The sequence below is a fragment of the Macaca nemestrina genome, chromosome 11 (assembly GCF_043159975.1).
Source record: "Macaca nemestrina isolate mMacNem1 chromosome 11, mMacNem.hap1, whole genome shotgun sequence".
Classification (NCBI taxonomy): domain Eukaryota; kingdom Metazoa; phylum Chordata; class Mammalia; order Primates; family Cercopithecidae; genus Macaca; species Macaca nemestrina.
This window is the reverse complement of record NC_092135.1, coordinates 99,138,624-99,151,761: the sequence shown is the minus strand read 5'-3', so window position 1 is coordinate 99,151,761 and position 13,138 is coordinate 99,138,624. Positions and strand designations below refer to the sequence as shown.

The 13,138-nt window shown below is 41.6% G+C and overlaps 1 protein-coding gene across 2 annotated transcripts in view; it reads right to left on the bottom strand.

Moving 5' to 3' along the window:
• The window catches only part of LOC105468105 (caspase 8), a 59,620-nt gene extending 47,329 nt beyond the window's left edge, over positions 1–12,291 (bottom strand). Inside the window, exons 1-2 of one of the 2 annotated variants that reach the window (XM_071073178.1) lie at positions 12,132–12,291; positions 11,642–11,738 (exon numbers count right to left, since the gene is read on the bottom strand). The gene's annotated coding sequence lies outside the window, so the exon portion shown is untranslated. Of the gene's footprint in view, positions 1–11,641; positions 11,739–12,010 lie in introns of both variants that reach the window. The other variant, XM_071073177.1, reaches the window with a different exon arrangement.
• Between the last annotated feature and the right edge of the window lie 847 nt (positions 12,292–13,138).

The following is a 13,138-nucleotide window of genomic DNA, read 5'->3' as shown; positions in this document are numbered from 1 at the left end:
GACTTTACAAACCAGCATGCATTCTTGCAGGGAGTGTGTGCGAGTGGGAAAAAAACTGTCTGGGTATCAAAATGATTCACCAAGCTGTACATTTACAACTTGTTAATTCTTCAGTATTTATGTAAGGTTTCAGCACAAATTTTACATCAGAAAATCAACATGACTCACTCCGGTCTTCTAATTTTCTATTTTTCCTCCAGGACTTTGCTGGATGTTTTCTTTTCTTTTTCTTTTTCTTTTTCTTTTTTTTTTTCTCTGAAGATCTGCTGGAGAGATGTTTTCATAAAGATAAAGAAAAGGGTCTGGACAAGGTGGTTCATGCCCATAATCCCAGCACTTTGGGAAGCTGAGGCGGGCAGATCACTTGAGGTCAAAAGTTTGAGACCAGCCTGGCCAACATGGTGAAACCCCATCTCTACTGAAAATACAAAAATTAGCTGGGCATGGTGGCAAGCGTCTGTAATCCCAACTACTCAGGAGGCTGAAGTGGGAGAATCTTTTGAACCTGGGAGGTGGAGTTTGCAGTGAGCCAAGAACTTTGCACTGCACTCCAGCCTGGGCAACAGAGCAAAACTCTGTCAAAAAAAAAAAAAAAAAAAAAGAGAGAGAGAGAGAAAAGGGTCATACTGGGGAAAAGGAACAAACACAGACACACTGAAAAGAATCCAGATGGTTAATAATATGACAGAGAATCGGAGACTATGAAGATTTAATTCAGAGGGGTGAGGATAGAAATAACTTGGCACTGCTTTTCAGCTAAATGTATTCTTTACTTGAAAACTTCTGTCTGACCAGGCACAGTGGCTCACGCCTGTCATCTCAGCACTTTGGACAGCCGAGGCAGTTGGATAGCTTGAGCCCAGGAGTTCAAGACAAGCCTGGGAAACATGATGAAACTCCATCTCTACAAAAAGTGCAAAGATTAACCAGGTGTGGTGGTGCACACCTTTAGTCCAGCTACTCGGGGATGGGGAGCTGAGGTGGGAGAATCACTTGAGCCTGGGAGGTTGAGTCTGCAGTGGGGCAAGGGTGCAGTGAGCCAAAGTCACACAACTGCACTCCAGCCTGGGCGACAGAGCCAAACTCTGTCTCTGAAAAAAAGAGACATTTTAGTAGAATTTTCATGTTGGCTTGCTGCCCTCTGGTGGGTTTATTAGGGTTTATCACAAACACTGTGGGACTCACTCTGGCAATGACCATTAACATAAAATACCGATGGTTCTTGGGCATAACTCTCCCCCTGGGAAGTCAGATCTTTGACTTCACGGAGTCAGGAATTTGTTATTGGCCTGGACAACAGAAACATATCTGGAAAATCCCCAAATATTTGGAAATGAAATAACACAACTCTAAATAATCCATGGGTCAAAAAATAAATCAAAAGTAAATTATGAAGTATTGAATTAAATTAAAATCAAAACAAAATATCAAAATGCTGCTAAAGCAAAGCTAGGGAAAATTTACAGAACTAAATGCCTAAAAGGAGCAGAGGCAGGGAAGGGCAGGAGGACAGGATTCAAGAGGGCATACAAAATATTTTGGAGATAATATATATGTTCACTATCTTGTCTGCAGTGATAGTTCCACCCATATATATACAGTCATATGTCACTCAATGACGGACGTAAGTTCTGAGAAATGCATCATCAGTGCTTTCGTCTTTATGCCAACATCATAGAATGTACTTACGCAAAACCTAGATGGTATAGCCTACTACACACCTAGGCTATATGGCCTAGACTATTACTCCTAAGATGCAAACCTACAGAGCATGTTACTGTATTGAATATTGTAGGCAACTGTAACACAATGGTAAGTATTTGCATATCTAAATATGTCCAAACATAGAAACAGTACAGTAAAAATACAGTGTTATAACCTTATGAGACCACCATCATATATGTCGTCTGTCATTGACTGAAATGGCACTTGAATATATATGAGTGTGTCTATATGACTGTATATATGTGTCATACATATGTCAAAATTTATCAAATTATATACTTTATATGCCATTTGTTGTATATCAATCATATCTAAGTAAAGCTGTTTTAAACAGCACGTGGCTGCACTATTAGTCAGTACAACTCAAGTGCAATTACTAAGACAATACTAAAAGCATATATAATTAACAAGCTAATAAAGGGGTAAGGTGAACTTTCTAAAATTACTTAATCCATCTAAAAGAAATGAAGAAAGTAAAGAGAACTGATGTCACAAATAGAAAACAACTGGAAATATAGTAGATTTTAGCCCAATTATATTGATAATTACATTAAATGAAAATGGACTAAATACTATAAGAAAAGTGCTTTCCAGAATACATTTTTCTAAAATAAAAGAAAAAACTGAACAATATACCACTTACAGCAGACATATTTCAAGCATAAGAACATCGAAACACTAACAGTATAAGGATGGAAAAAGATGTACCAACTGATGTCATTATACTAATATCACATAAGGCAGACATAAAGGAAAAATGATATGAATTTAATATGAGAAATTGACAATCCACAGTCATAGTATAAGATTTTTATGTTCCTTTCTTGATAATGGGTAAGAAAGACGGACAAGCAGTAGAGTTATACAAGATTTGAACAACACAATTAACTTTGACCTAAATAACATAAAATCTTGACCCAAATAACATAAAATCAATTATGTTAGTGCCTTTCTTTCCTCATTCGTAAAGTCACTACCATAATGATTCCTGCTGGCGAAGTCCCAAGATGGCCAAATAGGAACAGCTCCAGTCTACAACTCCCAGCATGAGCAATGCAGAAGATGGGTGATTTCTGCATTTCCAACTGAGGTACCGGGTTCATCTCACTGGGGCTTGTCAGACAGTGGGTGCAGCCCACAGAGCGTGAGCTAAAGCAAGGCAGGATCGCCTCACCTGGGAAGCACAAGGGGTTGGGGAATTCCCTTTGCTAGCCAAGGGAAGCCGTGACAGATGGCACCTGGAAAATCGGGACACTCCCACCCTAATACTGCACTTTTCCGAGAGTCTTAGCAAAGGGCACACCAGGAGATAATATCCCGCACCTGGCTTAGAGGGTCCCACACCCACGGAGCCTTGCTCACTGCTAGCACAGCAGTCTGAGATCGAACTGCAAAGGTGCGGGAGAGTGTCCGCCATTGCTGAGGATTGAGTAGGCAAACAAAGCGGCCAGGAAGCTCAAAATGGGTGGAGCCCACTGCAGCTCAAAGAGGCCTGCCTGCCTTTGTAGACTCTACCTCTGGGGGCAGGGCATAGCTGAACAAAAGGCAATAGAAACTTCTGCAGACTTAAACGTCCCTGTCTGACAGCTTTGAAGAGAGTAGTGGTTCTCCCAGCATGGAATTTTGAGATCTGAGAACGGACAGACTGCCTCCTCAAGTGGGTCCCTCCCAATAGCGGCCAACTGACACCTCATACGGCCAGGTGCCTCTCTGAGACAAAGCTTCCAGAGGAACAGGAAGCAATATTTGCCATTCTGCAATATTTGCTGTTCTGCAGCCTCTGCTGGTGACACCCAGGCAAACAGAGTCTGGAGTTGACCTCCAGCAAACTCCAACAGACCTGCAGCTGAGGGTCCTGACTATTAGAAGGAAAACTAACAAACAGAAAAGACATCCACACCAAAACCCCATCTGTATATCACCATCATCAAAGACCAAAGGTAGATAAAACCACAAAGATGAGGAGAAACCGGAGAAGAAAAGCTGAAAATTCTAAAAATCAGAGCGCCTCTTCTCCTCCAGAGGAACACATCTCCCACCAGCAACGGAACAAAGTTGGATGGAGAATGACTTTGACAAGTTGAGAGAAGAAGGCTTAACACGATCGATAATAACAAACTTCTCTGAGCCAAAGGAGGTTATTTGAACACAACACAAAGAAGCTAAAACCCTTGAAAAAAGTTTAGACGAATGGCTAACTAGAATAAACAGCAGAGAGAAGACCTTAAATGACCAGATGGAGCTGAAAACCATGGCACAAGAACTACGTGATAAATGCACAAGTTTCAGTAGCTGATTTGATCAAGTGGAAGAAAGTGTATCAGTGATTGAAGATCAAATGAATGAAATGAAGCAAGAAGAGAAGTTTAGAGAAAAAAAGTAAAAAGAAACAAACAAAGCCTTCAAGAAATATGAGACTATGTGAAAAGACCAAATCTACATCTGATTGCTGTACCTAAAAGTGATGGGGAGAATGGAACCAAGTTGGAAAACACTCTTCAGATATTATACAGGAGAACTTCCCCAACCGAGAAAGGCAGGCCAACATTCAAATTCGGGAAATACAGAGAATGCCACAAAGATACTCCTCGAGAAGAGCAACTCCAAGACACGTAATTGTCAGATTCGCCAAAGTTGAAATGAAGGAAAAAATGTTAAGGGCAGCCAGAGAGAAAGGTCAGGTTACCCACAAAGGGAAGCCCATGAGACTAACAGCGGATCTCTCGCAGAAACCCTGCAAGCCAGAAGAGAGTGGGGGCCAACATTCAATATTCTTAAAGAAAATAATTTTCAACCCATAATTTCATATCCAGCCAAACTAAGCTTCATAAGTGAAGGAGAAATAAAATCCTTTACAGACAAGCAAATGCTGAGAGATTCTGTCACCACCAGGCCTGCCTTACAAGAGCTCCTAAAGGACCACTAAACCTGGAAAGGAACAACCGGTACCAGCCACTGCAAAAACATGCCAAATTGTAAAGACCGTCGATGCTAGGAACAAACTGCATCAAGTAACGAGCAAAATAACCAGCTAATATCATAATCAGAGGATCAAATTCACATATAACAATATTAACCTTAAATGTAAATGGGCTAAATGCTCCAACTAAAAGACACAGACTGGCAAATTGGATAAAGAGTCAAGACCCATCAGTGTACTGCTTTCAAGAGACCCATCTCACGTGCAGAGACACACATAGGCTCAAAATAAAGGGATGGAGGAAGATCTACCAAGCAAATGGAAAACAAAAAAAGGCAGGGGTTGCAATCCTAGTCTCTGATAAAACAGACTTTAAACCAACAAAGATCAAAAGAGACAAAGAAGGCCATTACTTAATGGTAAAGGGATCAATTCAACAAGAAGAGCTAACTATCCTAAATATATATACACCCAATACAGGAGCACCCAGATTCATAAAGCAAGTCCTTAGAGACCTACAAAGAGACTTAGACTCCCACACAATAATAATGGGAGACTTTAACACCCCACTGTCAACATTAGACAGATCAATGAGACAGAAAGTTAACAGGATATCTAGGAATTGAACTCAGTTCTGCACCAAGCACACCTAATAGACATTTACAGAACTCTCCACCCCAAATCAACAGAATATTTATTCTTCTCAGCACCACATCGCACTTATTCCAAAATTGACCACATAGTTGGAAGTAAAGCACTCCTCAGCAAGTGTAAAAGAACACAACTTATAACAAACCGTCTCTCAGACCACAGTGCAATCAAACTAGAACTCAGGATTAAGAAACTCACTCAAAACCGCTCAACTACATGGAAACTGAACAACCTGCTCCTGAACGACTACTGGGTACATAACAAAATGAAGGCAGAAATAAAGATGTTCTTTGAAACCAATGAGAACAAAGACACAACATATCAGAATCTCTGGCACACATTTAAAGCAGTGTGTAGAGGGAAATTTACAGCACTAAATGCCCACAAGAGAAAGCAGGAAAGATCTAAAATTGACACCCTAACATCATAATGGAAAGATCTAGAGAAGCAAGAGCAAACACATTCAAAAGCTAGCAGAAGATAAGAAATAACTAAGATCAGAGCAGAACGGAAGGAGATAGAGATACACAAACCCTTCAAAAAATCAACAAATCCAGGAGCTAGTTTTTTGAAGATCAACAAAATTGATAGACCACTAGCAAGACTAATAAAGAAGAAAAGAGAGAAGAATCAAATAGATGAAATAAAAAATGATAAAGGGGATATCACCACCAATCCCACAGAAATGCAAACTACCATCAGAGAATACTATAAACACCTCTACGCAAATAAACTAGAAAATCTAGAAGAAATGGATAAATTCCTGGACATATACATCCTCCCAAGACTAAACCAGGAAGAAGTTGAATCCCTGAATAGACCAATAACAGGCCCTGAAATTGAGGCAATAATTAAGAGCCTATCAACCAAAAAAAATTCCAGGACCAGACAGATTCACAGCCAAATTCTACCAGAGGTACAAAGAAGAGCTGGTACTATTCCTTCTGAAACTATTCCAATCAACAGAAAAAGAGAGAATCCTCCCTAAACCATTTTATGAGGCCAGCAGCATCCTGATACCAAACCCTGGCAGAGACACAAGAAAAAAAGAGAATTTTAGACCAACATCCCTGATGAACATTGATGCAAAAATCCTCAATAAAATACTAGCACACTGAATCCAGCAGCACATCAAAAAGCTTATCTACCATGATCAAGTTGGTTTCATCCCTGGGATGCAAGGTTGGTTCAATATATGCAAATCAATAAATGTAATCCATCATATAAACAGAACCAAAGACAAAAACTACATGATTATCTCAATAGATGCAGAAAAGGCCTTCGACAAAACTCAACAGCACTTCATGCTAAAAACTCTCAATAAATTAGATATTGATGGGATGTATCTCAAAATAATAAGAGCTATTTATGACAAACCCACAGCCAATATCATACTGAATGGGCAAAACTGGAAGCATTCCCTTTGAAAACTGGCACAAGACAGGGATGCCCTCTCTCACCACTCCTATTCAACATAATGTTGGAAGTTCTGGCCAGGGCAATCAGGCAGGAGGAAGAAATAAAGGGTATTCAATTAGGAAAAGATGAAATCAAACTGTCCCTGTTTGCAGATGACATGATTGTATATTTGGAAAACCCCATCATCTCAGACCAAAAGCTCCTTAAGCTGGTAAGCAACTTCAGCAAAGTTTCAGCATACGAAATCAATGTGCAAAAATCACAGGCATTCCTGTACACCAATAACAAACAGAGAGCCAAATCATGAGTGAACTCCCATTTACAATTGCTTCAAAGAGAATAAAATACCTAGGAATCCAACTTACAAGGGATGTGAAGGACCTCTTCAAGGAGAACTACAAACCACTGCTCAACGAAATAAAAGAGGACGCAAACAAATGGAAGAATATTCCATGCTCATGGATAGGAAGAATCAATATCACGAAAATGGCCGTACTGCCCAAGTTAATTTATAGATTCAATGCCATCCCCATCAAGCTACCAATGACTTTCTTCACAGAATTGGAAAAAACTACTTTAAAGATCATATGGAACCAAAAAAGAGCCTGCATTGCCAAGACAATCCTAAGCCAAAAGAACAAAGCTGGAGGCATCACGCTACCTGACTTCAAACTATACTACAAGGCTACAGTAACCAAAACAGCATGGTACTGGTACCAAAACAGAGATATAGGCCAATGGAACAGAACAGAGCCCTCAGAAATAATACCACACATCTACAACCATCTGATCTTTGACAAACCTGACAAGAACAAGAAATGGGGAAAGGATTCCCTATTTAATAAATGGTGCTGGGAAAACTGGCTAGCCATATATAGAAAGCTGAAAGTGGATCCCTTCCTTACACCTTATATAAAAATTAATTCAAGGTGGATTAAAGACTTAAATGTTAGACCTAAAACCATAAAAACCCTAGAAGAAAACCTAGGTGACACCATTCAGACCATAGGCATGGGCAAGGACTTCCTGTCTAAAACACGAAAAGTAATGGCAACAAAAACCAAAATTGACAAATGGGATCTAAGTAAACTAAAGAACTTCTGTACAGAAAAAGAAACTACCATCAGAGTGAATAGGCATCCTGCAGAATAGGAGAAAATTTTTACAATCTACCCATCTGACAAAGGGCTAATATCCAGAATCTACAAAGAACTTAAAGAAATGTACAGGAAAAAATCAACCCCATCAAAAAGTGGGCAAAGAATATGAACAGACACTTCTCGAAAGAAGACATTTATGCAGTCAACAGACACATGATAAAAAGCTCATCATCACTGGCCATCAGAGAAATGCAAATCAAAACCACAATGAGATACCATCTCACACCAGTTAGAATGGCAATCATTAAAAAGTCAGGAAACAGGCTGGGCGCGTTGGCTCAAGCCTGTAATCCCAGCACTTTGGGAGGCCGAGACGGGTGGATCACAAGGTCAGGAGATCAAGACTATCCTGGCTAACATGGTGAAACCCCGTCTCTACTAAAAATACAAAAATATTAGCCAGGCGTGGTAGCGGGTGCCTGTAGTCCCAGCTACTCGGGAGGCTGAGGCAGGAGAATGGTGTGAACCCAGGAGGCGGAGCTTGTAGTGAGCCTAGATCACGCCACTGCACTCCAGCCTGGGTGACAGAGCAAAAACTCCGTCTCAAAAAAAAAAAAAAAGTCAGGAAACAACAGGTGCTGGAGAGGATGTGGAGAAATAGGAACACTTTTACACTGTTGGTGGGACTGTAAACTAGTCCAACCATTGTGGAAGACAGTGTGGCGATTCCTCAAGGATCTAGAGCTAGAAATACCATTTGACCCAGCCATCCCATTACTGGGTATACACCCAAAGGATTATAAATAATGCTGCTATAAAGACACATGCACATGTATGTTTATTGCGGCACTATTCACAATAGCAAAGACTTGGAACCAACCCAAATGTCCATTAATTATAGACTGAATTAAGAAAGCATGGCACATATACACCATGAAATACTATGCAGCCATAAAAAAGGATGAGTTCATGTCCTTTGTAAGGACATGGATGAAGCTGGACACCATCATTCTCAGCAAACTATCGCAAGGACAGAAAACCAAACACCGCATGTTCTCACTCATAGGTGGGAATTGAACAATGAGAACACTTGGACACAGGATAGGGAACATCGCACACCAGGGCCTGTTGTGGTGTGGAGGGAGGAGGGAGGGATAGCATTAGGAGATATACCTAATGTAAATGATGAGTTAATGGGTGCAGCACACCAACATGATACATGTATACATATGTTACAAACCTGTAGGTTGTGCACATGTACCCTAGAACTGAAAGTATAATAAAAATAATAATAATAATTCCTGCATGTGAAGGTTATTATGAGAATCAAATGAGTTAATACATGCAAATTCTTAGAACAGCTCCTGGCATGCAGAGTAAATTTATAATAATTAGGAACTTAACTGAGAAATAAAAGCATAAGTATATTGCTTTCATATAGTAGACACATTACATAAAAATGCATAAATTTTTATTATGTGGTCACATTATCTAAAAATGTGAAATTAACCAGGCGTGGTGGCTCAGGCCTATAATCCCAGCACTTTGGGAGGCCAAGGTGGGTAGATCACTTGGGGCCAGAAGTTTGAGACCAGCCTGGCCAACATGGTGAGATCCCCATCTCTATTGAAAATATGAAAAAAAATTAACCAGGCATGGAGGTGGGTGCCTGTAATCCCAGCTACTCAGGAGGCTGAGACACGAGAATCACTTGAACCCGGGAGGCAGAGGTTGCAGTGAGCCGAGATGGCACCATTGCATTCCAGGCTGTGCGACAGAGTGAGACTCTGTCAAAAAAAAAAAAAAGAATTAAATAGCAGAAGAGACAACTTTAAATGTTCAAAATGGTACCACAGGGAGAGGAACTGGGAAGTGGGGAGTAGTGAGATCTCCCACTGCTGAATGAATGCTGCCGTCTCCTTCTCTTTCTCAGTCAGGAGTATCTGGTAATACCTATTCCTTGCGCCAACTAGGAAATCACTGACTTCCGGCCAATCATTTATAGTCTGCTCCATTCCCTTCCCAATGTTCCCAGACAGAAAAGCACATGTGCAGATTAAAGCACAGACTCAGATTAAAAAGAGTTCCTCTATATTATACTAAAATCACTGATTGCTAACCAGGGCTCGTTTTAGAACTTTCCCTAAACAGCCTGAGCTTCCATAGTTGAATCAGCACTGGGCACCTCAGATGCTGTCTCTCAGGGCATCCTGGCCTTCAACACAAATGTCACCACATTGCTCACTTCAGTCATTCCTAAATGACTTTGACAATGTTTGTCATATTCCTTATTACTGGTTCTTTAATTTCCTGTATTTTTAATTGGCTCTCTTTACTGAAATAAAAATTTACATGAACAAAGTTTTTTAAACGAACATTTTATATCACTACCACAAATGGAAAAGCACTGCATTTGCTACAAAAGAGGAACTGTAAAAAATAAATAAAATAAGAATGTAACACCGTTACTAAATTCCAGCTAGATACTATTGCTTACTCTTTTGTCAAAAAGGGAAATTAGCATGTTTTGAGACATGATAAGATATGTTAGCCCTGGCCAAGCATGGTGGCTCGTGCTTGTAATCCTAGCACTTTGGGAGGCCAAGGAGGGTGGATCACTTGAGATCAGGAGTTCCAAACCAGCTTGGCCATCATGGTGAAACCCCATCTCTACTAAAAATACAAAAAATTAGCTGGGTGTGGTGGCATGCACCTGTGATTCCAGCTACTCAGGAGTTTGAGGCAGGAGAATCGCTTGAACCCAGGAGGCGGAGGTTGCAGTGAGCCAAGATCGTGCCACTGCACTCCAGCCTGGGCGACAGGGCAAGACACCATCTCAAAAAAAAAGAAGAAAAGAAAAAAAAAATGGCTGGTGCGGTGGCTCACACCTGTAATTCCAGCACTTTGGGAGGCCGAGGTGGGCGGATCACCTGAGGTCTGGAGTTTGAGACCAGCCTGACCAACATGGAGAAACCCCGTCTCTACTAAAAATCCAAAATTAGCCAGGCATGGTGGTGCATGCCTGTAATCCCAGCTACTCAGGAGATTGAAGCAGAATTGCTTTAACCTGGGAAGCAGAGGTTGCGGTGAGCCGAGATCCTGCCATTGCACTCCAGCCTGGGCAACAACAGCAAAACTCCATCTCAAAAAAAAAAAAAAAAGGTAAGGGAATCATAAAGAATAACTGGCCAGGTGCGGTGGCTCACGCCTGTAATCCCAGCACTTTGGGAAGCCGAGGCGGGCGGATCATGAGGTCAGGAAATCGAAACCATCCTGGCTAACACGGTGAAACCCCGTCTCTACTAAAAATACAAAAATTAGCTAGGCACGGTGGCACACGCCTGTTGTCCCAGCTACTCGGGAAGCTGAGGTGGGAGAATTACTCAAACCCAGGAGGCGGAGATTGCAGTGAGCTGAGATCTCGCCACTGCACTTCTGGCTGGGCGATAGAGCAGACCGCCTCTCAAAAAAAAAAAAAAAAAAATAACTTTTCACTATGTGAGCCATTTTTGTTTAGTGCATAATGTCTGCATACTCCCCAGTATCCCCTGCAGCTCCTCCACAGTTGTGGGGTCCCGCCCTACAGGAAGACAATGCATTTTAGCTCAGAGTACAGGTCTCAAAAACTTGGCTAAATATTTCCCCCTTCCACTCATACCAGTGTACAGGGAACAATAATGGATTAATGGATTAATAACCAAAGAGAGGGCAGGTAGGTCCCAACTGGCATCTGCTCCACTCGGCCCACTGGTGTCTAGACAGGGCATAGTAATAGTGTTCACCACTTCTCTTTCCCCCAAACCTCCTCTGGAAATTCCAGGCTTACCTCAATATTCCCAAGGTTCAAGTGACCAACTCAAGGGCTCAGGCTGCCGAGGCCCAACCTCACGTGCCCAGAAAGTGGACGCACCCAGGGGTTGCTCCTGGAAGGAAGGAGAAATGACGGTGAGTAGAAGCCAGTGTCAGCCGCTCTAGCTGGGCCCTCCTTCTACTGATGTCTTGACCTGCAGTCCACAGCCTCTGGGCAAGGAACTAAAGTCGTTTTGAGCCAGCAGGGTCAGACTTCTAGAAGCAGCCAGCTAAGGTAAAGGATCTGTCCTTTATGCCCTGGAAAACAGTCTGGAGAGGTGGAACCCGCCTAGACTTCAATATCAGACAGATCTGGATTCAAATCCCAGCTCTGCCTCTCACTTACTGAGGAATCTAAACAACTCCTTTTGTTTCACTCAGCCTCCATCTTTTCATGTGGAAAAGAACTGCTTGGTAAGGTTGCTGTGGGGAGTGAGTAAAGCAATATACGTAGTGCTTAATCTCACAGACAGCAGATGCTCCAGAAATGCTCATTCTCTTGCCCACTGGTATTCCTCAGGCAGCCACCAGTCACCTTCTTCTGAAGCTGTTGGAGGGGTACGGGCAGGCAGGAAGCTCAGTCTGAACAACCCGACTTCAGACCAGCTCAGACACAAGGTGAAACAGAAACCGAAAGCTCAGAGTACATGACTTACCTCCTCCAAACCTTTGCTCCAGCCACTGCCACTCCCCAGAGAACGCCCTCCCCATCTCCTCCCACCCACTGCAGAGAGTGCTCACATTCTCCACCGTTTATCAGACACTTGTTTCTCACTGCCTGGCACTGTGAGTTGTCGTTTATTAACTAGTTTATTGTCTTCTTTGAAAAATAATTTTTTAAAAAAATATACCTTATCCATACACACAAAGCAGTCCCCCAATTCATGAGTGGATATACTTGTGGTTTGTATTTGCGTTTTAATTACTAAGCAATCTGGTTCATCCCTTTGTGCAAAGCATTGCCTTAGGTTGCAGTGTAGGAAACTGTATTAGCTCATCCTCACACTGTTATAAAGAAATACCGAAGACTGGATAATTTATAAAGAGAAGAGGTTTAACTGGCTCACAGTTTCACAGGCTGTACAGGAAGCATAGTGACATCTGCTTCTGGGGAAGCCTCACTGTATTTATTTATTTGAAGGACTGATTTTTTACAAAGTGAAAAATCTCTCATGGCCTCTTCAATGCCTCCTTGAGGTCCCCACTGTTAACATTTTTATTCTTTCAGACTTTTTTCTAGGCTTATAAAGCCATAGTAATTCTTGCTCTGCCACTTACTAGCTGCATGACCTTGGGCAAGTTACTTAACGTCTCAGTGCCTTCCTCGACTCATTCATAAAGTAGCTATAGTGATTCCTGCATGTGAAGGTTATTATGAGAATGAAATGAGTTAATACATGCAAAATACTTAGCTCCTGGCATGCAGAGTAAAGACATAAATACATAATAACTAGGAACAAATATTGTTTTACAT